The 26,588-nt window shown below is 46.7% G+C and overlaps 1 protein-coding gene and 1 long non-coding RNA gene across 2 annotated transcripts in view; one reads left to right on the plus strand and one right to left on the minus strand.

Annotated features, from left to right (window-relative positions):
- Window positions 1-11,368, minus strand: part of LOC125412772 (uncharacterized) — a 13,609-nt gene extending 2,241 nt beyond the window's left edge. Inside the window, exons 1-2 of the long non-coding RNA XR_007235694.3 lie at window positions 11,001-11,368; window positions 4,728-4,942 (exon numbers count right to left, since the gene is read on the minus strand). This is a non-coding gene — a long non-coding RNA (uncharacterized LOC125412772). The remainder of the gene's footprint in view (window positions 1-4,727; window positions 4,943-11,000) is intronic.
- The window catches only part of St6galnac5 (ST6 N-acetylgalactosaminide alpha-2,6-sialyltransferase 5), a 148,885-nt gene that overhangs the window by 52,096 nt on the left and 70,201 nt on the right, over window positions 1-26,588 (plus strand). The gene's annotated exons all lie outside the window — the stretch shown is intronic.

Below are 26,588 nucleotides of genomic sequence, written 5' to 3' on the forward strand. Positions count from 1 at the left end.
AGGTTATCATCAAAAACGCGACCAGGAGCTGTCAAACACTCTCACCAGGGACCGACTGTGTCATCATACCTTCCCAGTTGTGACAGACCAGAGCCTGTGAGCCAGGAGCCCAAACAAAGCCTACTTCTCAGAGCAACCATAAAGTGCTGGATGCGAATGTTATCTCAGAAAGAGAATGGCCAGGCCTTTGTGGACCAAATGAGGTAGACAGATAAAAAACTAACTGAGGTGACAAGTGAGGGGACAGAGGTGCAGGGTGTGGACAGGCGTCGCATGCATGTGCTTATGTGCGGGTATGGGAGAAAGGAGAGTTAGAATAGATTCATTTAGAACATGTTTCTTGGAGAATTTTATAGATGATGTAATGTCTCCAGCTTTGTAAGACCCTGAACTGAGCTAGAAGATTCAGGTCTTGGTAAGAAGCATAGCCAAAGTCATATAATTCAAGGGAAAAAAAAAACAAAGCACTCAGAAAGAGAAATGGAACAAAAAGGCCTACAGAAAGAGGACGGGGGGGGGGGGGTGTTAGTTATCATTTTGATTTGGTTTTTATTTTTTGCTATATAGGTTTGTATAACAACTAAAGTTTTACAAAGCAAAAAAAACAGAACAATTCAAAATGAATAGGTCTGTTACTATAGCATTAGAATAACATCATTAAATGATAAATATGGTCAACATATCAACTAGTTGGGGAGACGGATCAACAGGCGTGATGTGGGGAGATGGTCCAACAGGCGTGATGGGGAGATGGCTCTACAGGCGTGGTCAGGAGATGGATCAACAGACATAATGGGGGGAGACGGCTCAACAGGCGTGGTCAGGAGATGGATCAACAGACATAGTGGGGGGAGACGGCTCAGTAGACATGATGGGGACATAACTCAACAGGCGTGATGGGCAGTTTCAGTTGTCAACTCAGTACCATCTAGCATCACCTGGGAAGGGGGGTCTCAGTGAAGGACTGTCTAGATTAGTTTGGGCTGGCTGTGACTAGGCATGTCTATGGTCTGGGGGAGGGTATCTTGGTTGGTGCAAAGGCCCACTCACTGTGGGCAACACCATTCCCTGAGCAGGAGACACTGAGTCGTGTGAGGCTGGAGACGTTGGGCTGAGCACTCATGGGCATGGGATAACAGAGCACTCTCTGCTCTTGACTGTGGAGATAACGTGACGAGCTGCTCCTGCCACCTTGGTCTTCCTGCAAAGGTGGGCAGCAACCCGGAAATGTGAACCAAGTGAAGAGCTTGGTCGAGGCATTTCACCTCAGCAACAAGAAAAGAAACTAAGAACTGGAAATAGGTTTGTCCTCTAAACCTCATAATCTCAGCTGAATCCCTGGGATTCACTTTATAAAGGAGAGAACTGATTCCTGGGAATTATCCTCTGACCTCTATACATGTGCCATGACACACACACACACACAGAGAGAAATTAATTTAAAAATATATAAACAAGTTAAAAGGTTATCACTGTTTCCCCATTGTTCTCCACCCCTTCTTTCTCTCCTACCCATTTCACACATGTTTACTATTCTGTCTCGACTGAGTTTCAATTGCAGATCGTGTGTAAGAAGTAAAGAACTAAGCTGTGGTGTTCTCAGGCCAGAACCTAAAGGCCAAAAGAACATTGTACAAAAGTATGAGGGCTGAGATCAGAGGGGAGAATTTCTGAAGACTAGAGTACAGTCCTGCAGAGTGAACCAGGGAGATCATTGGCACAACCGGTTGGACAGCAGAGGTGGCTTTGTAAGAACCACGTGTGTGTGCGCGCGCGCGCGCGCGCGTGCGTGCACTAGAGCGCATGTGCATATGTCAGGGGGAGCTTGCAACAGAGCATGGCTGCCGCACCAGGGGATGAGATTCAGGGAGGCTGAAGGCAGAAATGTGCTGCCCTCTTCCAAGAAGTTTGAAGGCGGCAGCTTTTATAGGGGGACGTGTGAAGAGAATTCTCTGTGTGCAGAGAAGGACACTTGAACATATTTTTAGATGGAAGGGAAGTAGCTACTGGGAAAGAAAAGGGAAATGATTGAAGATGAGAGCCCAAGAGCAAAGGAAAACAAAAAATGGAACGACTCTCCAGAGAGCCCCTCTGTATTACACAACTCACTAAATAAATGTGGCCTCGTCCCTGCCCTGCTTCCTTCGCCTTTGATTGGAAGTGTGATTTCTAGCAGTGTGTTTATACCGTCTCTCGTGTCCTGCCTCCAACATGCCCCAGTCGGCACTCTGTGCAGGCCCTATGTAAAGATGCCTGCACTGTGGCAGCCTCTACCAGTAGACACCTGCAGACCCCACATTCTGACACCCCAGCCTACAGAGCTGAATTCTAGAACAATCCCTGGGGAGTTCTTTGAGGTTGTTTCTCTTGTAACACAGGCCAGAAGGTGGATGGAAGATATTCCCCATGAGTGGACCCCCCTCATTACTAATACACTGCTTGCCTAATTATGCCTAACATTTCAAACACTATTAATTTTTAATTGTTTACATTTCATTATCTGCATTACTTAAGCATCCAAACTCCACAGCTAATGTTCTTGATGAAATATTTACTAAACAATCAGTCCTCTTGGATCCTACAGAGCTAAGCGCTTCCTCTAGGAGGGTTTCTTTCCCTGCTGATGTGCTGGAAGTGACAGGAGGCTGGGCAGCATGCTTGTCATCTCAGGGACATCCTGTCAACTCTAATGAGATGGATCATAGTGCCCGGCATTAATACGAGCACGCTGAGTGCCGTTGGGATGCTCCTGCCGTCTTTCCTTCCTTCTCTCTCCTGTTGAGTCTGGGAAACACACTGACACTGGAGACCAGAAAGAAAAATGTTTTTGGAGATGAAAAGACAGGGGCGTCATGAGAACTAATCATGGCTCCCACAAGTGACAGTCACTCACATTACAAAAGCCAAGATCACTTCAGCTAATGGGAATACCTTTTCCAGAACAGACGTCAAAGCAACCAGAGTATCCATCCCTGAATCCCAGACCAGGAACTTACAGATGAACTTCCTTTATGCATGAGAGAGCCAAGGGTCAACAGGATGTAAGTTAATGTCAGCTGCCTTCCAGGAGTGGAGACAGAGATGCTCAGTAGAACCATCCTCTTGTCGTGAATCACAGGATTAACGTATGTCGTCCTTACATTATGTAGTCATCTCAAGTGAGGAATCTGAATTAGCATCTTGGTTGTCACACAGTATTTTCTGATCACCTCCTATATACCATGACCTGGGCAGATGCACGGGAGACTGGAGCTAACATGAGGGCAGGGGTTGCTACCTGTGTGGAACTGACAGTCTAGTTAGTACAAGACTCCCTAGAAACTGAGTCACTCAGACGTGAGTGGAAGGGCTGTGTGGAACTGCTTAACTACTATAGCACTGAATTCCCATGCCTATAAAACAGTATGAATCATAGGACCTTCTTACAAGGTGGTTATGATCTCTTCCTCATTTGCATATGGATCTGTGTGAAATCCTGAAATCATAAGGCAGACGCTGAGCTCTGGATTCACCAGGTTGTTGTACATTAGTTACACATAGACAGTTTCACTAACACTTGTATTTGAATATTAATGAGATGGGCAACTTGAGCATTAAATAAAATCCTTACTGTATATAGCACTCTAGTTTCTGTGGTCGTCGGCAGGAACTGAAGATACAGTCAGAGTGGTCAGATGCTAGAGATATAGCTTTCAGAATTCAGATACAGAGATACAGTCTGAGTGGCCAGATGCTAGAGAATACAGCTTTCAGAATTCAGGAAAAGTCAAGCGCATCACTGTTGGGCCAGTGCGCCACGAACCTCAAGGGTTGGGGACTGACCTCACTAGGGAGATGGAGAAATAACAGATACATATACGGAAAAGCTGGAATCAGGTAGGCTCTGCATGCTGAAGGGGACATATCAGTATCCTGGGAACTCAGTGCATTTAGTATGTACCACTGAGAAAGGAGGCTCCTGTATGAGGTACAGGTGGAGGAGGAGGAGCAGCCTCTCCTCTCAGCAGGAGGTCTCTGTAGGGAGCAGTTTCAGGTCACAGTCATGCAGGAGGAGGAACCTGTGGTTCAGTTTCTGCATGCATACAGTGCTTTTACCAAAAGGTCAATCATTTGTAGCATCCATTCATTGCCTAGGGAAGGCTTTGCCATAGTCGTGGGTCTGAGGCACCGCGGTCCTGGGCGTGGCTGTGCTCATGGCAACAGTACAGTCACTCTGAGCTTCATCTGTTCCCCATCCTGATGCTAAATAAGTGTTCTTAAGTACGAGTTGTTGGGGACATTGTTGTTATCATTGAGCCTGAGGCCATTGCATTAACGTGAATCTCATGACTAATGCCTGCTAAGTAAATCCAGCCTAGCTTGTATATGTTGTACAATTGACAAGCACCAGCTAGTACATATGCGCACACCCAGACTCTCAGCCCACACACTCCGGTGTGCATTTTCTAGGGAGCAGTTGAAAGTGTGTGCTAAGGGGGCTGGGGAGGTGGATGGGTCAGTTAAGTGTCTACTGAGCCCAAGAACCTAAGATCGCGTCTCAAGTGGACATGGTAGCTTGTGCCCGCAACACCAAGGAGTGCGATCTCTCAATCTCACTGCCAGTCAGCCTAGTCAAATCTATGAGCTTCAGGTTCCATTAGAGACCACGATGAAAGGGCCCTTAGACATGATATGGTGCATATATTTCCTATGTAATAATTAAGTCATAAAGAAAGGAGGTCACCTACCAGCTTGAATAGTGAGTGGTAAAGCAGAAATGGAAGTCTGGCCCGTTGCCCAGGGAGAGCAGATCTACTCTCCCCCAACTCTATCCCTCCCTCACTGCTGGGTAACGGTGCAGGAATCCAACAGCATCCTTCATGCCAGGCTTGGTTAGTACTTTTGGACAACAACAGTTCGCTGTCTTTGGCTCCTGACTCTTCCGCCACCTTCTACTTGGGCTCTAGATGAAAGTGAAAACAGAAACTGTAGGCCTGGCCTTCGCAAGTATTTCCAGCATAGCTGTGGCTTACTTATTCCTGTGTAATACTTTTGTACGGATCCTTAAAAAATTGACTCAATGGGAGTATTAAATAAAAAATTGCTGTCATTGAGTCATTGAGTGCAGATCTACTTCAGTCGGTGCTGGAGACAAGACAGACATGCGGTCATGCTGACAAACTTCAACATAGCAGCCTTGTGACCAGAGCAGGGGTCAGACACTATAAACTTTCTGCCCACACAGGCGTCTTAAACACTTCCCATGAACATCCTCAAACAGTCAGTGTTGTGCTCTACAGTTAGGACTGACCGTGACCCAGCCATCATTCAGGAAAGCTCAGGCAGAAACTTCTAAGATGGGCATGCCCATCTCTCCCTCCTGTGCCTTCCCATGCTGGGCAGATATTAGCCAATACCACGGGCACTTCACCCATGTAACACAGACTTCTGCTGGAACCCACAAACACAGCTTCAGAATCCAGTTGTTAACCTTGCTATCTAGAGAGGGTTGAGAAAGGAAGACATTCTAATTTCTAATCCCAACAACCTGTAAATGTGCCCTTATTTGGTCAAAGGATCCTTGCAGATCTCGCAAAGTTAGGCGCCTTGGAAATAGCTCACCCTAGATTGCCTAGGTGTGATCTAAATCTAGTAGGAAATGCCCTTACAAAGATGAACAAGAAAAAACAGGCACAGAAAGGACAGACGTGGTAAAGACAGTTCGTGGTAGAGATGCTGGGAGACCACGGAACCGCTAGAAACAGAAAGAGGCAAGGAAGCGCTGACCCTTGGCCCCTTAGAAGGAAGCGTGGTGCTTCCGGAAACACCATCTCTGACTTCTGGCCTCTAGAACCTTTGAGAAAGTGTTTCTCTTGCTTTAAGCCACTGTCTTAGTGATAATTTGCCCTGGCAGCGCAGAAAGTGAATCCCCTTGCTATTCATAAGCATATTGCATAAGCTCTAACAAGGGTAATGCATTGAAGGGTTGGTGCTGAGGAATACCTGTGGGGCAATGGAGAAAGAGTGAGTAAGACAAGGATGCAGGCACGAGCCAGGCCGACTCTCAGATGGGAGGCAGGTGTTTACATCTCCCGCAGCTTTGCAAACATCTAGAGCAGCCGCCCCCACACACGGGTCTTGACCCAGAATGGCTTGAGATCCATAGCCGCTGATTTGCCCCAGGTCTGCGCAGCCTGATGAACCGCCATTTCCAGAGTTCAGGTGGAGTCGCCTTCATCACTGTGAAAAATGACTCTCATTTCTCTCAGAAGGTCTAACAGTGAGCAATGGCCTCAGAGGGAGCGCTTGACAGCCGTGCCAGGCGCTTTTGCATGTATCTCTATCTGTGACAAAGCGTATTGAGGCCCACTGTTCTTAATGAGTTTTGAGTATTAATTTGTTCTTTACGTCTGCCTGAAAATGGTATTGCTATTTCCATTTTGTAGATTAAAAAAATAAATAAAACCGAGCTAAGACAGGATGATTAACTTGTCCCATGTTCAGGGCCCTTTACTGGTAGAGGTGGGACTCAGACTCAGCTTAGCTCTGAAGTCTGTACTCTTAAGCCAGGATGCTGAATCAGCTCCGTAGAACCGCACCCACACATGTTAACGCAACTGTGATGGAAGCTCCACCACTCAGTGACTGGTTGTGGGGGGACGGGGCCTGAATATTAAAATAGTAAAGCGTGGCACCGCAATGGTGCATTTGACTGAGTTCAAAGAGCATCCAACTAGGAAGGAAATCCTTTAGTTGAGCTGCCCTTCCATACGGGGAAGGACAGGAGGACGAGGCCCAGGCACACTCATTTCTACCACCGAGTCTGCACTCCTGAAATATTTTCAAAATGATCAGGAGCCCCACTACCAGTCCTTGGGTAAAATCTGGGGAGGAATCCATTTCTCCATCTCAGCAGTCAGAGATAAAGGCAGCAGGGCGGGAGCTATGAACTGGAATATTGTTTCCCGATAGTCAAGTATGTAATTTGGGCTCAGCATTGTGATAAGGTAGTATGTCTAATTCATGGCAAGTACTGATAAAATAGAAATGCCTGTGAGTAACCAAGGTTCAGGGCGCTCACGTCTCAGCCATGTGGGGTTTCTCTGGAGTGAAAAACACCTGAATGGCACACTCTTTAAGGGCGAGGTTCGCATACTTCACCTAACGGAGAGCTGTAGGCCTAGCAGGTGATTTATTTATTGGTCACGTGCTGAGCAGCACAAGGCCCCAAAGGTGGGCAGATCAAAAGAAGGGAGAAGAGTGTCCCTGGTACTGGTCCTGTCACCCTAAGGCTGCCCAAGGCAAAGGTTTTCATCCTGGTAGGACGCAGAAGCGCTGCCCTGATTAAGGTGCCCGAATCTCGAGCACACAGTGCCTGGGTTCTGTCTGAGAACACTAGAGCCAGCTCCTTAGCAAGTGTTTTCCTTTTCTAAAAGACAGAAGAGCAGACTATTGTGTCACGTCCACGGCAAACGGTTTACAAGGTGCGAGGGTCTGGAGCTAAGAGAGGCGAGGAGCATCCTGACGCAGTATGAAAAGGAGACAGTGTTCTGGGGAAGGATTTGTGCTCCATCACAGGAGGGCATGAGGTCAGAGCTGTTGACGGTACTGAGAATACCTGGGCTCCTCTAGCTCTCCTTTTTACCCCAGTAACTCCTGTAACTCCTCCTCAATCCAAGAATCAAAAGTACCCAGGGGCAGAGTGGGTCCATTTGCTCACGCTAGAATCCCTAGGGTCTGGAGCAGGAATCTAGCCTGTGTTCAACATGCCTGTGTTGATGGTGGGTGGATGCGTGGATGGGTGGGTGGGTGTATGGGTGAGTGGGTGGATGCATGGATGGATAGATGGATGGGTGGGTGGATGCATGAATGGATGGATAGATGGGTGGGTGGGTGGATGGATGGATGGATGGATGGATGGATGGATGGATGGATGGATGGGTGCATGGATGGGTGGGTGGATGGATGGATGGATGGATGGATGGATGGATGGATGGGTGCATGGATGGGTGGGTGGGTGGGTGGGTGGGTGGGTGGATGCATGGATGCATGGATGGATGGGTGGATAGAATTCTGGAGAATGAATTCATTTGTTAAGATAGGCCAGCACATTCTATAAAACAGCTTCCTTGATTAAGAGCAGATCTGAAGGTTAACATTTTGACAGACTTAGCCAGTTTGGCAGCTGATCTGAGTACATCGTTCTCCCTTAGAAATGTTTCCTTATGGTCACTCCTGCAGGTTATCTTCCCAAGTACACATATTAGATCCACTGTTACAACATTTTGTGACCAAATTCACTGGAGGAATTTGAAGTTTGGCAAAGGAATAACAGCAAGTTAGGCAAAACCCGATCATCTTTGGAGATATAAAATCTTTTGAGATTGAGATTCTAGACAACCCCACAGTGACTCTGGAACAGTGGGCAGCTTGGACTCAGCTGGAGCAGCTTCCTTAGAAAGTTAATGGGTCTGGATTCTGTCCTGAGCCAGCAGAGTTGCCATGCCAACACTAAGGTCACTGGAGAAACTCGTGTGCACCCATCAGTATATTGAGTATCTGAGGAACCTCCGTTGGGCATGGACCTGGCCTGGCACTCTACGATGCTGGGTCTGGAGATGCCTGAGATGGTGCTTATGGGGCAAAGGGCAGATGGTTTGTAAGCTGTGTTGAGGCTGGAAATGTAGCTCAGTTCGTAGAGTGCTCACCGTACATGGATGAGGCCCTAGGTTTGAACATATAAGCAGACCATGATATCTAACATGTAATTACATGTAATCCACTGAGGTGGAGGCAGGAGGACCAGAAGTTTAATCATCATGGACTGACCACATAGCAAGTTTAAGGCCAGCCTGGGCTATACATGATTCCCGCAAATGAGGCTGCATGGAAGTGGTGTTTATATTAGACCAGAAACTGAAAGAGTGAGAACATAGACATACAGTGACCTGGCCTGCAGATGGGAACTGAGGATATCAATCACCCTCTGCTCCTGATTTCTGAGTGTGATGTTTCTATACTTGGTAGACTTTAATTTTCTACACCGTGAAAAATGGCTAATACCCAGTCCCACTTGTTTAGTCTTGACTTACTGTCTTGCCATCTTTTTAATTTATAGAAGATATTTCACTTCCAGGAAATACAATGCTCCTGGTCTCTACTCATGAATGCCAGAGCCAAGCAGCACCCTCCACTCTCTGACCTAGGAAGAACTGATTGGCAGATTTCTCTCCAGGCCTGTGGCAAATAACTCTTCCTGACAACTGGGCTTTGCACCCAGCTCTGTCAGTCTGAACTGAAGCCATGAGTTCACTGCCTCTTGCTGGGATAGAAAAACAATCTTTTCCCTGAGTGGAATGATGCTTCTGAAACCATTTAGGTATTCACAAGAAGAAAAAAAAGCCTTTTACTGTTGTTTTTTATTGATTCCTGGAATGAGGCTGGGAGAACCCATGCTCCATTTTTACTGTAAACACTATTAATCCAGAGATGAGCTCTTAGTGCACCGGAATGATTGATTTGAATATAAATGAGTTAATAAGCAGAGTTTCCATCCAGACGTAGATCAACAACAAAATTACCCAGGTTCTCTTTAGAACGCCTTAAACAAAAGCTGGTATTTTCAAAGCACCATATGAGGAAAGAATAAAGGCTCATTCCGCCTCCCTGATTAGACACTAAAAGTGGACATTATTACTGATTTATTCTTCAGGCAGCTCACCCATTCCTTCCCTGAGCCCCAGAACCAGTGTTATTGTAAGTAAAAGACCACCCCTCCGCCCCGTGAAAAATCAGGTCGACTTTTTTCTTTGATAAAGTAGACAAAAGAGTTATGGGGAGAAAGGAACTGAGAGACCTGGTTTCCAATCTACATAATAATTCGACTGAATTTAAGGGTGTCTTTTGCATTTTGCATTAGCAGCAAGTAATTACCTCCAACTAGAATGAAATGAGGGTCAAGAGTGGCTCGGGGTAATCCAGTGAACGTGCTACGTGGTTTATTGAACACGCTAATACAAAGCTGCATCTGGAAAAGTCAGGCAAGAAAAATACCTCCAACCCAGACTACCTTGTGAGCCTTCTCTGCAGGAGTGGTCCAGAGTGGCTGCTAGGGGATCAGCATTTAAGTCATAGTTGTTAGTTTTAGCATTTTAAGTCACGCACCTGGGAATTTAAGAGATTGTGGGTATGTGCTTGTGTCTCTAGATGTTCGAGTGGTAGGAATATACATTTTTCCTACGTGTAAGTTATTTCTTTCCAAATGTATTTGCCTATCGCTGAGTAGGCTATCAAACCAGAATATTACAACATTACGAGATATTAGATATCAATTACATTATTATTATATATTAAAGTACTAACAAGTCCAATTTTATGAAATATTGAGCTCATGAAACATACTTACCAACCAGTTGTCATGGACACCTCCTCACGGGAAGTCCAAGTCCTTGTGGGCAATGATTCAGGCACAAACAATGATTCACCCGTTAGCAGGTTAACACAGAGAATCAAAATGCAGCCAAGTCTATAATTCATGAACTTTCTTTAAAAATATTTTATCTCTAAGAGTGTTCTGCCTTCATCTATGTCTGTGTAGTATGTGCGTGCCTTGTACCCGCACAGGCTGGAAGGGAGCATCAGAATCTCTGGAGCTGGAGTTACTAATGGTTGTGCCCCACCATATGGGTGCTGGGAACCAAACCCAGGTCCTCTCCTGGAGCAAAAAGTGCTTTTACCCACTGAGCCATCTCTCCAGTCCCAGAATTTGTTTCTGTTATAAATTACCAAAAGTTTAGTATGAATGCACTTTATATCTCCAGATTAATAATAATCTAAATGACACTGACCTGACAGCAATGACTTGTAGCTTAAAAATTCCTTTATTATATCTGGAAGTAAGCAAAAATTAATCTCTCTGAAGTGAAATGCTGAATTTACCAGGTTTTAATTACATCCGGGTTATTAATACCTTTCAAAGTACTGGCGGTCGATAGTGTAAGTCATCAAGAGGCTTAACTTACCATTAAAGCTTCATTTTCATCTTTAAAACGTCTTCCAGTATACACTTTAAAAAAAAAAGGAATTAGAGAAACCCAGGACTTCAGGAAGGTCCAGGCAGAACAGAGAGTAAGGGGACACATGAACTTCCCCACAAGCCCTTCTACCCTGAGCCAGCATGGTTACACTTCCAAACCAAACAGTAAGTAAAGAAGACATGGCAGGGGTCGGAGTCTGGCCTCTCCAGACTGCTCATGATGTCATGCTCAGATGAGGTGGGCTTTATAGGCTAGAATAAAGGCGAGGGTGGGCAGGCTGTGCTTTGGTTACAAATAAGCCACAACGAGCAGAGTTTTCTTTGTGCCGAAAGCCCAGCATGCCTCGGAGAGCCCTTTCCCACATCAGCCTATGAGGATGCTGGAGAAGAGCTGGGCACAAGCACCAGACGTGTCATAAGGGACTTGTGACACTCGCTCTCTCAGTCCCCTGATGGGGAGCAGTTCAGTCACCTGACCCCAGAGGGATATAGCTGGATTTGACTCTTTCCAGGCTCAGACTGGGAGACTCCCTGACTCCCCAGAGGCTCACTAGCCTCAGCACACAGCTGCCTGAGTTCTTTCCTCGGGCCTGCATTGTGGGCCTAAGTTCTGCAGCAGCCATGTCTCTCCAGAGAAAAGGGAGATGGAAGGAGAGCACTCACTGTCTTCCATGTGAAACCCCAGGCAGGACCACAGATTGGACCCCACCCTACACTTCATTTGCTTAAGAGCAAAAAGTCAGTGAGAGAAGGATGCCACGAGAGACTACCGAATCACAAGTTAAGTCTGTACATCATCTCCTGATTTGAGAATAAAAGCGAGACTGTATTTCTCACCTCCCTTGCCTTTCCCACGCACGTGTGAACACAGTGGATGTCTGGGCCCTCATCACAGCCCCACTCCTCACGTCTCAGAGGGTTCCAAGTGCTGAAGCCCTTCATAGTCGCCTGTGTTTTCTGTGATGTCGTCCCCAGCATGAGAGACACCTTCCGGGCTCGTTTAACCAGCTGCCTCCCAAGTGCCAGGCCTCACGCCAACTTGTTCCCGAGGCTCTCCTCTCACAGAGCCCGTGTCTAGCCAGGGACCTCTGAGTCGTGACACATACATTGCAGAAACACAGCCATGCTCTTTGCATCCCACGCCCTAAGGCTTGTTGCTGGGTTTGTCCTTAACCACGGGAGGAAAGGGCTGCAGAAGAGGGTGGTGGGCTGTATGCTGCCCATTTGGGCTCCCTTCCATCCTTGCCCCTGCTGTAGGGCTGGGGAAGCATTCCGCTGGGATTCCAGAGCATGCGCTGCCCAGAGCAAATTCTGCTTCTAGCTCTGTGACCTTGTAGGTGTCCTCTGGCCTCTCTGAGATGAAGTTCCCTCATGTGTAAAATCAAATGTTTAGACTAGACAAGGGCTCTTCCAACTGTGACACTCTGCGATTCTGGGCATCTCCGTCCCTGCCTCTATAATTGAGGCCACTAGTCCCGTGACCTGAGGTGTCTTCAGAGAGGCTGAATTGGAGCCGTGTTACCAGGCTGATCAACTGAAGATGCAATCCCTCTCACAGCGTCGGTCCTGGGAAAAGCCAGCAGGTGTGCCCTCTGAAGCTCTCCGGCTTTGCATTTTTCTCCCATAACTTCCAAACGGTCATTGTGATTATAAACTGAAGACCACGACCATTCTCTAGTCAGTGTTCAGCGGAGCGCAGAGGCCTATGTCTGTGTACTCACTAATACATTGCCAAGAGGGCCGCAGTCCATGCCAAGAGTGAGTACACAGGCCTTAGAGAGAAGGTGCCTCCCTGCCTGTCACTGAGAGCCCAGCTCTGATGGAGGGGACTTGAGTAAACATAGCACTCTGCAATCAGAGACCACTAGGACTTCAGAGAGGCTCAGCCCTGTCCCCAGGTCCACAGCCATCTTGTAGACCTAGACAGTCTGACTCACCCAAGGTCGTGCACACGGGGCCAAAGTCATGAGCATGGGCAGAACTGAGGGGAGACCTGGCCCCTTCTGACGCCCACGCCAGCTCCTCCACCAGGCTGCATCAGATAGATACTCGTGGACTTACTGACAAGAATCCAAAACTCTAATGTCAGTACAGAGATGTGTTCATGACAGTGCTGATGACTGTCATTGCATACACGGTGCAGCTATACTAATCATATGATATCCATACGGCATGCATATCACACAGATTGTAGCTCATAAACTACATCTATAATTCTTAGTATTTTTTTATAACTTACAGACAAGAGAACAAAGGCCTGGTGAGATGAACTAGCATTCTTTAATGAAAGATTATTGGGCTATCCCATGGAGCCCGACCTTTAAAACATTTTACTATGCACAGCAATAAATTAGGAATTGTGACAAAATTTAGAGCTAAATTTCCCCAAAGAAATAACAGTGCCGTACGACATAAGCCATAGATATGTGTGAATGGTATGGTGACAAAATCAGGACTGGTGTTAGGGGAGATTTATCTCAGTTCTGGGGGAACTCGGAGATAAGGCTCTGTTGGGAAGCTCCACACAGGAGAGGAAAGCCAGGCTGAGCCTACAAGAGTGGGCTCAGAGTTTAGTCACAAGCAAGGGCGAAAAGTCAAAAGGAGCCAGAAGGTCTCAAAACACTCAGGGTTTACGTCAGCTGAGGGGATTGATCTGGCCGGAGGAGGGGGACGGGGAAAAACAAACATGCAGTATGGGAAAGATGGATGTGACCATGTCACAAAGATCTGCCAAATAAAACTCTGTTCTGATTGTGTCATACAAAGGGGACCAGGAGATCATCAGCACACTTGCTAGAAGCATGGGTCTTTCCCAGGTTGCTGTTAGAGCCAGGGGAAGCCAGGGTGCTTCCCTGTGCAGGCGGTGGGGTTGGAGCAAGGACAGGTTGCTCAATCAGGAGAGCACAGCTCTGATACACCGAGCTGCTTCAAAGCAGCGTCTGTAAACGGTAAGACGCCGGTGGTACAGGGCTCCCTTAAAGAGAGCTGAACTCTGATTGGCGCCGCTGGAGTAAAAATGAAAGAGGACCGAGCTTGAAGCCACTGTGGCAGTGTTGGCTTCCAATAATAACTGTCTTTAAAGTGTGGGTTTATACATTTCTTTCGAGTTTTACTAAAAATTGCGCAAAATTTGCCATTAACAGAACTATGTATAATATTCATGTATAATCTTCATGGTAAAGTGTCTAAGTGCCGGAAGTGTTTTTCCTTTTTCTGGTGTGTTTGTGTGTGTGTGTGTGTGTGTGTCTGTGTGTCTGTGTGTGTCTGTGTGTGTCTGTGTGTGTCTGTGTGTCTGTGTGTTCATCCTAAACACTCTTCCACCTTAATTATTCACTTTTTAAAAATCTGAGCCAAATACCTGAAGTTCAGCTGGCAAATGTCTGAGACACTAGCATGCGTACGATTGGGATTCCTGCTACCTTAGAGAGCAGGAGAAAGTTAAACAAAACACTACCACTAGAACTTCCCTTGGTGGTTTGAGGAGCCCTTCAACGAATGAGATAAGAAGCTGTCCATCCCGACACACCTTCCAGTCTAACCCCCACTATTGATACTTCATGTGTCTCTTTACTTTTGCTTGGTTCAGTTTCTAATTTTGCTTTACTTTTTGGTCAAGGTGATTATCCCACAAATTTATGGATGTGATGTGATATCGTAATACCATGCTCATCACATGTAATGTTAGTTACCAAGGAAGAATTAGCAACAAAAATTTCTCAAGCATTTATCACTCTCCCATGGACATTTGCAACTACATAGTTATGAGTATGAGCTGCAGCCGGCCTACTGTGTCAACACTAGAGTGTCCGTCTGTCCATCCGAAGCCCTTATACATCGACTTCCCTTCAGGTTCTCCACACCCAGCAGTAAACACACCCGGTCCTGACTGGTGGGGCCCGCTGGTTCCTGTGTACATGTTCTGTGTGGCCACTCACCAGGGAGATATTACCAAATGTGGGTGTGGCCGACGTAAACAGCAGGACCCTATGATGTTCTCTCTATCATGGGCAAAGCATTTCTGTCTGTGCCCTCCTCGAGGTCGTGAGGTGGAGCCCTGACCAATAATGTGATAGAACTGGGTGGATAATTAATGAAATCATGACTGTGGAGCCCAGTGACAAGATTAATGCCTTTATCAGAAAGAAACCAGAATGTTCTCTCCCCTTCCCTCCTTCCCTCTTCTCTAACATGCTAAGGCACAAGGGCTGCAATCCAAGAAGACGGCTGTCAGAGAAAGGCAGCTACTGCCCTCCTGATCTTGATTTCCCAGACTCCAGTGTGGGAAGAACAAATGGTTGCTGGTTAAGGCACACTGTCTGTGGTTTTTGTTATGACAGTCTAAGCTGACTAATTAATACATCCGCCATGCAGACAATATAAATAATTTCATGGCATAGTTAACAGTAAAAGATCCATCAATTAGAAAGTGATGAGTTTTTAAGTATTTGTTTTGTTTGGCTTCTTATTTTGTAGCAATTACAGATACATAAGGCATTGCAGGAAAGGAACAGTGCGAAGTTTGCTCTGCCTTCTGTGCATTTTCCCAGTGCTAACAATTCTGCAGCCTGGTAAACCGAGCCTGTTACACCTCTAAGAGACGGTAGATTTTTAATCACTCATTACTGTTTTATGCACACCCTTTTCTGTAGCGGTGGTGGCAGTGGTAATGGTGGTGACAGCAGTGGTGGCGGGTGATTCTGTGTTTAGATCAAAGTGACTACAAGGCTACAGAGCTGCTCCACCACCACAGAGGGTACCCCTCATGCCTCGTCTTTATATTGTCACCATTACTTATCATCCTTCAACCACGATCTCTGTCATCCTGCTATTCCCAAACTTTCATAAACACTGCCCTGATTAGCCGTAGTTTTCAGATTATGCAGTCCAGAGACACCCAAGAGGCAGGGCAGCAACAGGGAGAATGCCCAGATAAGATTGGTCCAGTGGGGATTGTCTTCTTTATTAATTAGATCAGGACAGCCCCACCCGCTGTGGACAGTACTGTCCTCAGGTTCGTGGTCCTGGATTGTTTAGGAGCCTTAGCTAAGCATGAGCCTACACACAAGACAAACAGGCTGCCAGCAAGCAAGGTTCCTCCAGAATTGCTGCTTCAGTTCCTGCTCTGCGTTAGTCCCTGCCCTGACCTCCCTCAGCGAGGGGCTGACTGTGACCTGAACATATAAGCCAGACAAACCCTGTTCCTCCCCTAAGTGGCTTTGGGCCAAAGTGTTTGTATCACAGCAACAAAATAAAATTATAACAAACAGAACCAAGTATCGTGTACACTTGAGATTTTTCTCCCCCATTTTAGCCACTTCTCGCTGTGACAAAATGCCAGACACTTTCAAAGAAGAGGGGTTGCTCTGGCTGGCAGCTTCCAAGGTTAACTGCCCTGACTCCCTGCCTGTGATGGCACAGAAAAGTGTGGGTGTGGCTCTCTACACCTCCCTTTTATTCCTTTGGGATGGTGCCGCCCAGGTGCAGGGCAGATCTTTACCCTCTGCTCACCCTGCACACACTGAGTCACTTAGTGATGAGCTCTGCTAATCTCTCTGCTTCTCCGTCCAATCAGGTGGAATTCAGCCATCACAGCCATCACCCACTCATCACAGCTCCCTAAGGCTCAGCCACATCACAGCATGCAGATGCACAGCACGCATCACCGTGCCAAACTCTGTCTCACCTTCTCCCAATAATGGATATTTGAGTTATTTCCATATTTCGCTATTATGATTAGAGCCACAAGTTTTGGGTGTTCTTTTGTTTTGGGGGGCGTGGTTGGAGAGAGGGTTTCTTTGTAGCTTTGGTGCCTGTCCTGGAACTCCCTCTGTATCCCAGGCTATCCTTGAATTTACAGACATCCACCTGCCAAGTGCTGGGATTAAAGGCGTGCACCACCACCACTTGACAGAGCCACAGTTTTATATGGACACAAGTTTTTGTTTTTCTGGGATAAGTGTCCAAGAATGGGGTGGCTGTATGACTGTGTGAGACACCTCACACATCCTTTCTGCTGTGACTGAGCCATCACCCCACCTGTGTCAATGAGCCCCACCTTCACACATCCTTACAGAGCCTCCCGTTGCTCCATGGTTGGCACTGGCATCATTTGTGGATTCAGCCTATGGCTAATGAGGTTGGACATCTTTCCTTAGCCTGATTTCCCACCCCAGAAGCCTCCATCATGAAGCATCTCACTCACCATCAGTCACTCCTATAAGTGGATAGTTTCTTCTTTACCATTTGGGTCTCAAAAGTTCTTTATATTTTCTACAGAAAAGGAATTTTCAGGTACACTGTTTGTAAGTTTTCCAGGCTGGTCTGTACCGTTTCCATCTCCCTCTTTGAAGGGTCCTGCTTCCACTCCTCGTGAGTTCTTGATATTAGTCAGTATGGCTCCTCAGGGTTTTCATCTTCTATCCTCAGCATAATGGTGTATGCTTCCCTTAGTTTTCAATGTGGAACATCTTACCCCGTTGTTTCTCATGCGAGTTTTATATTTCTATTTAGAGCCATGATCCACCTTTTAGTTAACTTTTTGTTAAGTGGAAAGTAAATGACATTTTTTATTTTACTTTTCCAAATATTTATTTGATGCATTTTGTCATTCCCATTTGCCCCTACCTTCCTCCACCTCTAAGGTGGGAGTTTGAAACTATGGTTTTGGGGGTGATGGGGCTGGAGTTCAGCTCTTCTAGAATGATTGAAAAGATGATCACTTCTCCATTGCAATTTGCTTTACCATTAAAATTTTTTATTTCTCTGTAAATTCCACTTTTAATTAAACAACTGCCTCAAAATTACTATAACTTAGCTTAAGCAGTCCAGGCTGCCTTCCAAAATGGTATATGTTGTGGGTGGAGAGAGAATGGGTGATCCAAGTGCATTGCAGGGGGTGCATATATATCTTCAAACAACAACCAACACATTATTAAAAGCAGGAAGACCCAGAAGTGTCTTCCCTATAGCCTTAGAGAAGACTAGAACCTAGGTCTGAAGCTCAGACCTCACTCATCCTAGGGTGAAGACTGAGCAGGGGCTGGAAGTTATTGATATTTTCCCCTTTTTCCATATATTTTAACTTACAAGTGTTTATTGCAAAAGTCATTGTTCTGTTCGAGGTCAGGGTTTCTGCCACACTATTGACCCTGGGTCCTCACTGGAACTCTTCTTGGATATCTTGTTATTGCCCTGTGTCATGGAGACCCTGCAGTTTTGGGTCTGCAGGACCAACCCCTTCCTGTGCTCTAGCAGCTCACAGATGGGGTGGATGTTGGGTTGGGTCAACACAACCCTGGTTCTGGGCCTAGGTAGTTGCAGGGTTGGTTAGCCAGCCAGTTCTCCACTGTCCTCACCACCAGGGTGAGCTCCCCGGCATTTCCCTGGCTAGTTCACCCCTTCCAGTGATAAGCAAGGGACGGGGCCAGTTCTGCTGCTTTCACGCCATCAGGGTTGGCCCTCCCACACCTACACCTGCAGGGCCAGCTCTACTGTGTTGCTCCTGTGAAATGCAGGGGCCATTCTCCCAAGTGCTGCAGCTGGCAAGGGGCTGATCTCATCTGATCTTGGAAGTGATTGACATGATCAATTTGAGATTGATTCATTAACAGATACCCTTCAATTAGTTGGTTGGCCAGGGAAGTTGGTAGAACCACCATGTCCTCTGTGGTCCAATGGAACAAAGTCTAAATCTCGCTGCCAACACCTAATAGCTCTGAGGAAAGGCTTCGCTTGCCCTTAATTAGCCTTTAGTGAGTTCTAGACTCCTTAATAAGGACCAGGGATGTAGCAGTGAACACAGTAGTCATGGGGTGTGCTCTCAAAGAACCCTCATGCCTGTGGAGAGGTGGACACTGGCAAGGCAGCATTGTCACCATGACAACAGAGAGAGAGGGAAAAGCCAGGCACTAAGATGGAAAGAGACAACAACAATGAACATAAATGCAGCGCTGTTCCTGGCCCTCAGAGTGAGTGACCACCATTCTTACAGGCACAGTGCAGGATAAGACCAACACGACACCAGGAGCCTTACAGGCTCCCTCCAAGACCTGACACTTGTCACATACATGTTACACCGTAGTGCCCACTTTGTACACAAAACTGATCTGACTGAGCTTTAGAGTGCACCTCCTACTCTGTCACCATCTTCTGTAGTTTGAAGATGACAGTGATTTGATAAAGATCCCAGCAAGTTCGGTAGTCACAGACAGTGACTAGGTAGATGCTAAGCAGATTTTAATGAGCGTTTTCACTGGATTTCCTATTCACCTCACCTCCTCTTAGAGGGACAAAACAGTGATACAGTACTCAGAGAACTACCATCCTGGTGCTGAGGACTGTGATGACGTCAGTGCTGAGGACTGTGATGACATCAGTGCTGAGGGCTGTGACGACATCAGTGCTAAGACTGTGATGACATCAGTGCTGAGGGCTGTGACGTCAGTGTTGAGACTGTGACGACGTCAGTGCTGAGGGCTGTGACGATGTCAGTGCTGAGGGCTGTGACAATGTCAGTGCTGAGGGCTGTGACGATGTCAGTGCTGAGGGCTGTGATGACGTCAGTGCTGAGGGCTGTGACGACGTCAGTGCTGAGGGCTGTGATGATGTCAGTGCTGAGGGCTGTGACGTCAGTGCTGAGGGCTGTGACAACGTCAGTACTGAGGGCTGTGACGTCAGTGCTGAGGGCTGTGGCGATGTCAGTACTGAGGGCTGTGACGATGTCAGTGCTGAGGGCTGTGGCGATGTCAGTGCTGAGGGCTGTGATGATGTCAGTGCTGAGACTGTGACGATGTCAGTGCTGAGGGCTGTGATGATATCAGTGCTGAGACTGTGATGATGTCAGTGCTGAGACTGTGACAACACCAGTACTAAGGACTGTGATGATCCCAGTACTGAGGACTGTGACATTAGTGCTGAGATGTCCAAGTCAGATTTTCAACTGTTGTGGTACATTGAGTTTTGTTTGGGAAAATGTTACTAATAATCAATGCTTTGTGTAATGAATTCCATAAATCAGCATTAAATAAATATTCAGACTCGTCAATGTCCTTTTGATTGACATTTCAAACATTAGAATAACTCAGAGTGTTCTTTATCTTAGACTTTATGCTTACAAGAGCCAGAAAAAGAAGAGTAGGTAATACCTGTATGATGCTGTCTAAACACACTGTACAAGCTTCGTGTGTGTGTGTGTGTGTGTGTGTGCATGCACACACGCATGTGGAGGCCAGAGATCAATACTGGGTATCTCCATCTATCACTTTCCATCTTTGAGACAACATCTCTCTGAACCTGCAGTTCTTTGACTGGGCTAGTCTGGTTGGTCCACGAGCTTCAGGATCCCTCCTATCTGCAGATGCTTGCCACTGCCCCAGCCTTGGTGTGGATACAGGGACACCACACTCAGGTCCTCTTCCTTGTGCAATGCACACTTTATTAACTGAGCCCTTTTTTTCTTTCCTTTCTTGCTTCCTTTTCTTTCCTTCACTTTTCTTTTTTCTTTTCTTTGTTTTCGGAGACAGGGTTTCTCTGTGTAGCCCTGGCTGTCCTGGAGCTCTCTACGCAGACCAGGCTCACCTTGAACTTACAGAGATCAACCTGCCTCTACATCCAGAGTGCTAGGATTAAAGGCATTCACCACTACACCTGACTGATTTGGGCTATTTTAAAGAGACTGAATTTTTTGTTTGTTTTAGTGGTGGTGTCCTTGGATTTTTGAGTTAGCGTTTCTCTTTCTAGCTGTGGTTGTCCTGGAACCCACTCTGCAGACCAGGCTGGCCTTAAACTACAGAGATTTGCCTGTCTCTGCCTCCTGAGTGCTGGGGTTAAAAGCATGCACCATCACGACCAGAGGCTATCTGAGCCATTTCTTAAGAAGGCAAATACGTTTCTTACAATCACCCCATGTGGAGATCCATTTTCTAACATCATAAACTCTGTAAGAGGTAGAACCTGAGTTCAGACTCGGTGAGATTTCTGCAGGAGTCTCGTCTTGCAGACGGTTCTCTGAGGAATGAACTCCAGCACCTTTTGTAGCCACTGACACGTAAGTCAGCACCTTTGTCTCCCTTTCTTCAGGCTGGGTCTAATACTGCCCTAGTTCATCTTCTGTGACACTGCCCAGCAATGGAGGATCTGTTTTGTCTTCTTGCTGTCCTTCTAGAACCTTCCTTTCACTCACTTCTATTGAAGGCCTTTCTGTGCCTTCCCAGCCGTCTCCCCAGCTCACTGGAGGTACCACAGCATAACCAGACATCTCTTCGAGGCAGTCTTGGGGAGAGGGAGAATATGCCTGAACTTCTCCACGGTGCTGAAAAGGTCTCCTGAAGCCAAAGGAGGCTCTTTAGACCCCAGAGAACCTCTCTTGATTAGTGGAGTTCCTAAACGGTTTACTATATGTTGTATAACTTAAAACTTTATGTATTTGGGGGAACTCTTGAGTGTGAACTAACTCAAAACTACCCACCTAAAAGTATTTCCCTGAGAGCTTTTCATCTTCAACCACTGGATGATTTTCTTTGGCTTCTGTAGCAACTGCCCAACACCAGGTGACAGAAAGCAAATCAACACCATTCTTGAGCCTAGAAATCTTCAGTGGAGATGTGGCATGGCCCTACCCACTGGAAACTCAGCTGAAGTCCTTCGCCTCCCAGTTCCATGTTCAGATGGTAGCCAGAGGCACCCTAGGCTAGAGTCTGCAGCATGCCAGTCTCTGCCTCTCCACGTGCCACACCCTTCCAATTCAGAGTCTTCTTGTTCTAAGGGAATCAATCAGCCTGGACTTTAGGGCCCACCCTAGCCCCACACAGCATTATTTTAATTTGGCTACATCTGTATAAGACCTTATTTCTCTAGTAAGGTTTCATTCTGCAATTCTGGTTGGGCATAACATTTTTGGGAGAAGTATTGTTCAAGATAGCTCTAGATAGTCTTTGATATTTTGACATTCAATACACGCATCTACCATTCATCTAGCTACCGTCTATCTGTCCATCCACCCATCCACCCACCCTCCCACCCATCCACCCTCGCACCCATCCATCCACTCACCCATCCACCCTCGCACCCATCCATCCACTCACCCATCCACCCTCGCACCCATCCACCCTCGCACCCATCCACCCTCGCACCCATCCACCCTCGCACCCATCCACCCTCGCACCCATCCACCCTCGCACCCATCCATCCACTCACCCATCCACCCTCGCACCCATCCATCCACTCACCCATCCACCCTCGCACCCATCCATCCACTCACCCATCCACCCTCGCACCCATCCACCCTCGCACCCATCCACCCTCGCACCCATCCACCCTCGCACCCATCCACCCTCGCACCCATCCATCCACTCACCCATCCACCCTCGCACCCATCCACCCTCGCACCCATCCATCCACTCACCCATCCACCCTCGCACCCATCCACCCTCGCACCCATCCACCCTCGCACCCATCCACCCTCGCACCCATCCACCCTCGCACCCATCCATCCACTCACCCATCCACCCTCGCACCCATCCATCCACTCACCCATCCACCCTCGCACCCATCCATCCACTCACCCATCCACACACCCATACATACATACACCCACCCACCAATCCATCTATCCACCATCTGCCCCCCTATCCACCCACCCACCCATCCATGCACCTATCCACGCACCCACCCACCCATCTATCCACCCACCCATCCATGCACCTATCCACGCACCCACCCACCCATCTATCCACCCACCCATCCATGCACCCATCCACGCACCCACCCACCCATCTATCCACCCACCCATCCATGCACCTATCCACCCACCCATCCACCCACAGCCTTGATTGCTACATCTGAAGGTACTAGACCTGAAATCTCATCCCCGAACAATTTCATTTTCTGTATCTGGTAAGGGAAGAGATAATTTTCTGCAGACCCACAGACCATTCATCACCACAGAAGACCAGCTGTGACACCATACTATTATCCAATGCCAACCCTCGGATCTCTCCATTGGAATGTTTCTTAGCTGGCATGGCATCTTCCCCTAAGTGGGGAGCAAATAAAGGATCAGCTTCTGTAGCTACAGCCCGGGTCTCCTTGCTCTAGCTGCTAGCTGACAGTGTAACTGTCTTTATCTTTGCTTTTCCATCTTAGTGCTATTTTTAAGAGTCCAAGCCAGTTGTTGATTCTGGGCTTGTATGATTTTTATTTCATTATTACAACCAGGATCAACCATTTTGGAAGGGGTCCTGCGTGTCCTGTCTCTTCTCATGAGTCTCCTAATGTCTCTCTGGTTTTTCTATCACTGATGCTGTATGTTATTGCTATGTGTAGATGCGGGTGGTCATGTCTCTCCACCATAAGGTACATGTCTCCTGGTTCCTTTCATTCATATTTCAACTTCCCATCTACCTTTTATTTGTCTTCTTTTCTATTTTGAACTTTTCAACTTCTGGTTTTCAGAGGTATTTTAAAATATTTCTAATTGTTTTTGTGTAGACATTTGACTATGACATAGTCTTCTACGTAGCTGCTTGGAGAAGAACGTTCACCCTCATACACTACAGTCTCGTGCTGGTTCTGTGGAGGTGTCATGTGCTCTTAGCATCCGTCTTGAATTTTCCCACACCAGCAAAAACAGACAATGTCACAGTCCAGCTTGGTTTTCTAGTTCAAAAGCTTTGTCTTCTATTAGCAGAGTAAAGCTCATTTTCTTTAAAAGGGATGAAACTGGGGCTGGAGAGCTGGCTCAGCTGTTGAGAGCGATTCTTGCTCTCCCGGAGGTCCTGGATTCAATTCCCAACACCCACAAGGTGGCTCACAACCATCTGAAACTCCAGTTCCAGGGATCTGATGCCCTCTTCTGGTCTCTTTGGGCACTGCAGGGTCAGAAATTCCTGAGGTGACTTTCTCTGTAGGCATTGCCTTACTGTTCTTTATAATGTAGTCACCTTAGAGAAGTTAGCTTTGCCTGATTCTTTGTCGAAACTTCCATTTTCCTTTGAGTTTGGGCTTTGAGAATCTTGCTTTGCATGGAGCCAGAACTCTTCATTTTCACTCTACAAATCCACCTGGGATTCTCTTGATTTTGCAGCATAAAATAATCACGTTGCTAAAGAAGGAAATTGTGTCTTACTGGTAGTATTTGAATGTGTCCAGTGTTTACACTTTAGAAACATCACTCCTCTGAGTCTTTGTTATATGTTCTATGGAGGTGGAATGTCTGTGTTAGATGTTCTACAGAGGTGGAATGAATGTTTTAGATGTTCTATGGAACATAAGGAATCATGGCCTGCTTTACCCAGAAAATGACAGATGCTTGGAAAACTGAGGGGAAGCTATGGCTTGTCCAAACATAGTCCAGACATGGCCAATAGTTTTTGAAGCTAATGCTAGGGCTCGTCCAAATGCAGTCCAAACATGGCCAGTGACTTTTGAAGTTAATACACTGGGGAAGAGGAAAGTTTCATTGCAAATGTCTTAGAAGAGGGGAACAACCAGCCCCTTGACACATAAGGTCCTTACTCCTCCTAAGATTTTTCAGTACCAACCACACATCAATCTGAATGTTGATCAAGTTCCTCGGGCAGCTCTAAATAAAGGTCACCACCGTCTCAGTTCCTTGCCTATGGCCCAGATTCTCTGTGAAGTTTCTACTTCTGGGCAGCAACCCTACCCTTGTCCCCAAGGATTTTCAACAGAGCCACTCCCAAAGAACTCTAGAGACAGTTCAGTCCCCTTTGAAAGCCCCCTCCTAAGATTATGAGAAGTGTTACGTCAAGAGTAGCACAGTGTCCTTGAAAGATGCCCCAGTCAGTTAAATGCTCATCATACAAATCTGAAGATCTGAGCTCAGTTCCCAGCACTCATGTGGAGAGCCAGGTGTGGCGGCTCATGCCCGTGGCCTTAGTCCCTAAGAGGCGGACAGGAGAATGAATGGAGATGATAGGCCAGCTACTCTGGCGGAATAGGTGAACTCTAGGTTCAGTGAGAGACCCTGACTCAAAAATAACTAGGTGGAAAGCAATTGAGGAAGAGGATCAATGTCAGTCTCTTACTTCCACACTCATGTACACAGCTGTGTAGTGTACACACACACACAGGACTACAGTTTAATTTTTCAGATGGACATTCTAAAAAGAAAGCACCTGAGTAGGGTAAAACATAGAAGTCCCCTGAAGTCTGAAATGGTGACGCATTTGGACAATTCAAATTCCAGAAGTGGTGACAATTGATCAACAATCTCCTTTAAAATGTATTTTCAGCTATTTGGGCTTATTATGTATTTCTCATTTTAAATGATAGTATTTTACTTATATTTTCTCTTTTCCTGGCTTTTTTTTTAACTCTTTAGTTCTCCTACAGTTATTCCTTGTTTTGGGCTTGTTTGTCCAGACCTTTTGTCATTGCCTGTGGGCACTGGAGGCGGAATGTCTACATTAGATGTTCTATGCAGGTGGAATGTTAGTGTTAGATGCTCTATGGAGTTGGAATGTCTGTGTCAGATGTTCTCTGGAGGTGGAATGTCTACATTAGATGCTCTATGGAGGAGGAATGTCTTTGTTAGATGCTCTATGGAGGAGGAATGACTGAGATAAACCTATAAAATGCCGAGAGCATGAGAAGGTCCCCATGAATGGCAACACGGCTTTGTGGAACTAGTTGCTCATGGTGGAGGGCGCCTTTAATTTCAGCACTTGAAGGCAGAGGCGGGCAGAGGTTGAGGCCAGCCTGGTCTACACAGCATGTTCCAGGACAACCAGGATTACATAATGAGAATGTATCTCAAAAACAGACAGAAGGAGGTGGAAGCAGAGACCACATGCCCTCTCTAGTCATATTAAATTGAAGCATAAGCACCCTCACCACATATTGATCTATGAGGGCTTTGTGACCCTGGGTTCCCAGACTTCAGATTCATAAGTCAAATAAGCTTAATGTTTTGTAAATTACTCAGCCTCCAACAGTTTGTTATAACAATGGAAGTTGGATCTGGGTACTCTCCGGAGCTGCTCTGGGTTGTTGTAGTGGTGGTTGTTGTTCCTTCTGGGATAGCTGACTTGCTGAACATGCTTTCCCTGGAGGGACATTGAAATGGCACCTAGCCATCTTCCTACACACGGCTGTGTTCCTCCCCTGTTAAGCAATCGGTTAAAGCTTGCTTTCTCTGCCCAACCAAAGCCTAATGCCAATTGGCAGCTTAACTTCCTTGGATTGTTAGGATAATTTAACTCTGAAGTTCCAGTCCAGAGTCACCTGACTGCTATCATAAAGCCCTGGGGATTCGAAAGCCCCCAAAATATTGTGGCCTTTTATAGCCAGTATTCACTTCAATGGCCTGAGCTTTTGGGGCTACCCTGTCTCATTCTTCCGTGTCTTCCACAGTACCAACTTTTTCATCCAGGATCATTCCCATAAGCCTTAGCATCTTTCCGTATTTGAGTGTCCCTGACCAGTGACAACCATCTTCACATTTTCACTTTTTGCAGCAGGGTTTCTCTGTGTAGCCCTGGCTGTCCTGCAACTCTCTCTGCAAGATCAGCCTGGCCTTGAACACAGAAACCCACCTGCCTCTTCTTTCCTAGTG

The sequence above is a fragment of the Myodes glareolus genome, chromosome 17 (genome assembly GCF_982192425.1).
Source record: "Myodes glareolus chromosome 17, mMyoGla1.1, whole genome shotgun sequence".
NCBI lineage: Eukaryota > Metazoa > Chordata > Mammalia > Rodentia > Cricetidae > Myodes > Myodes glareolus.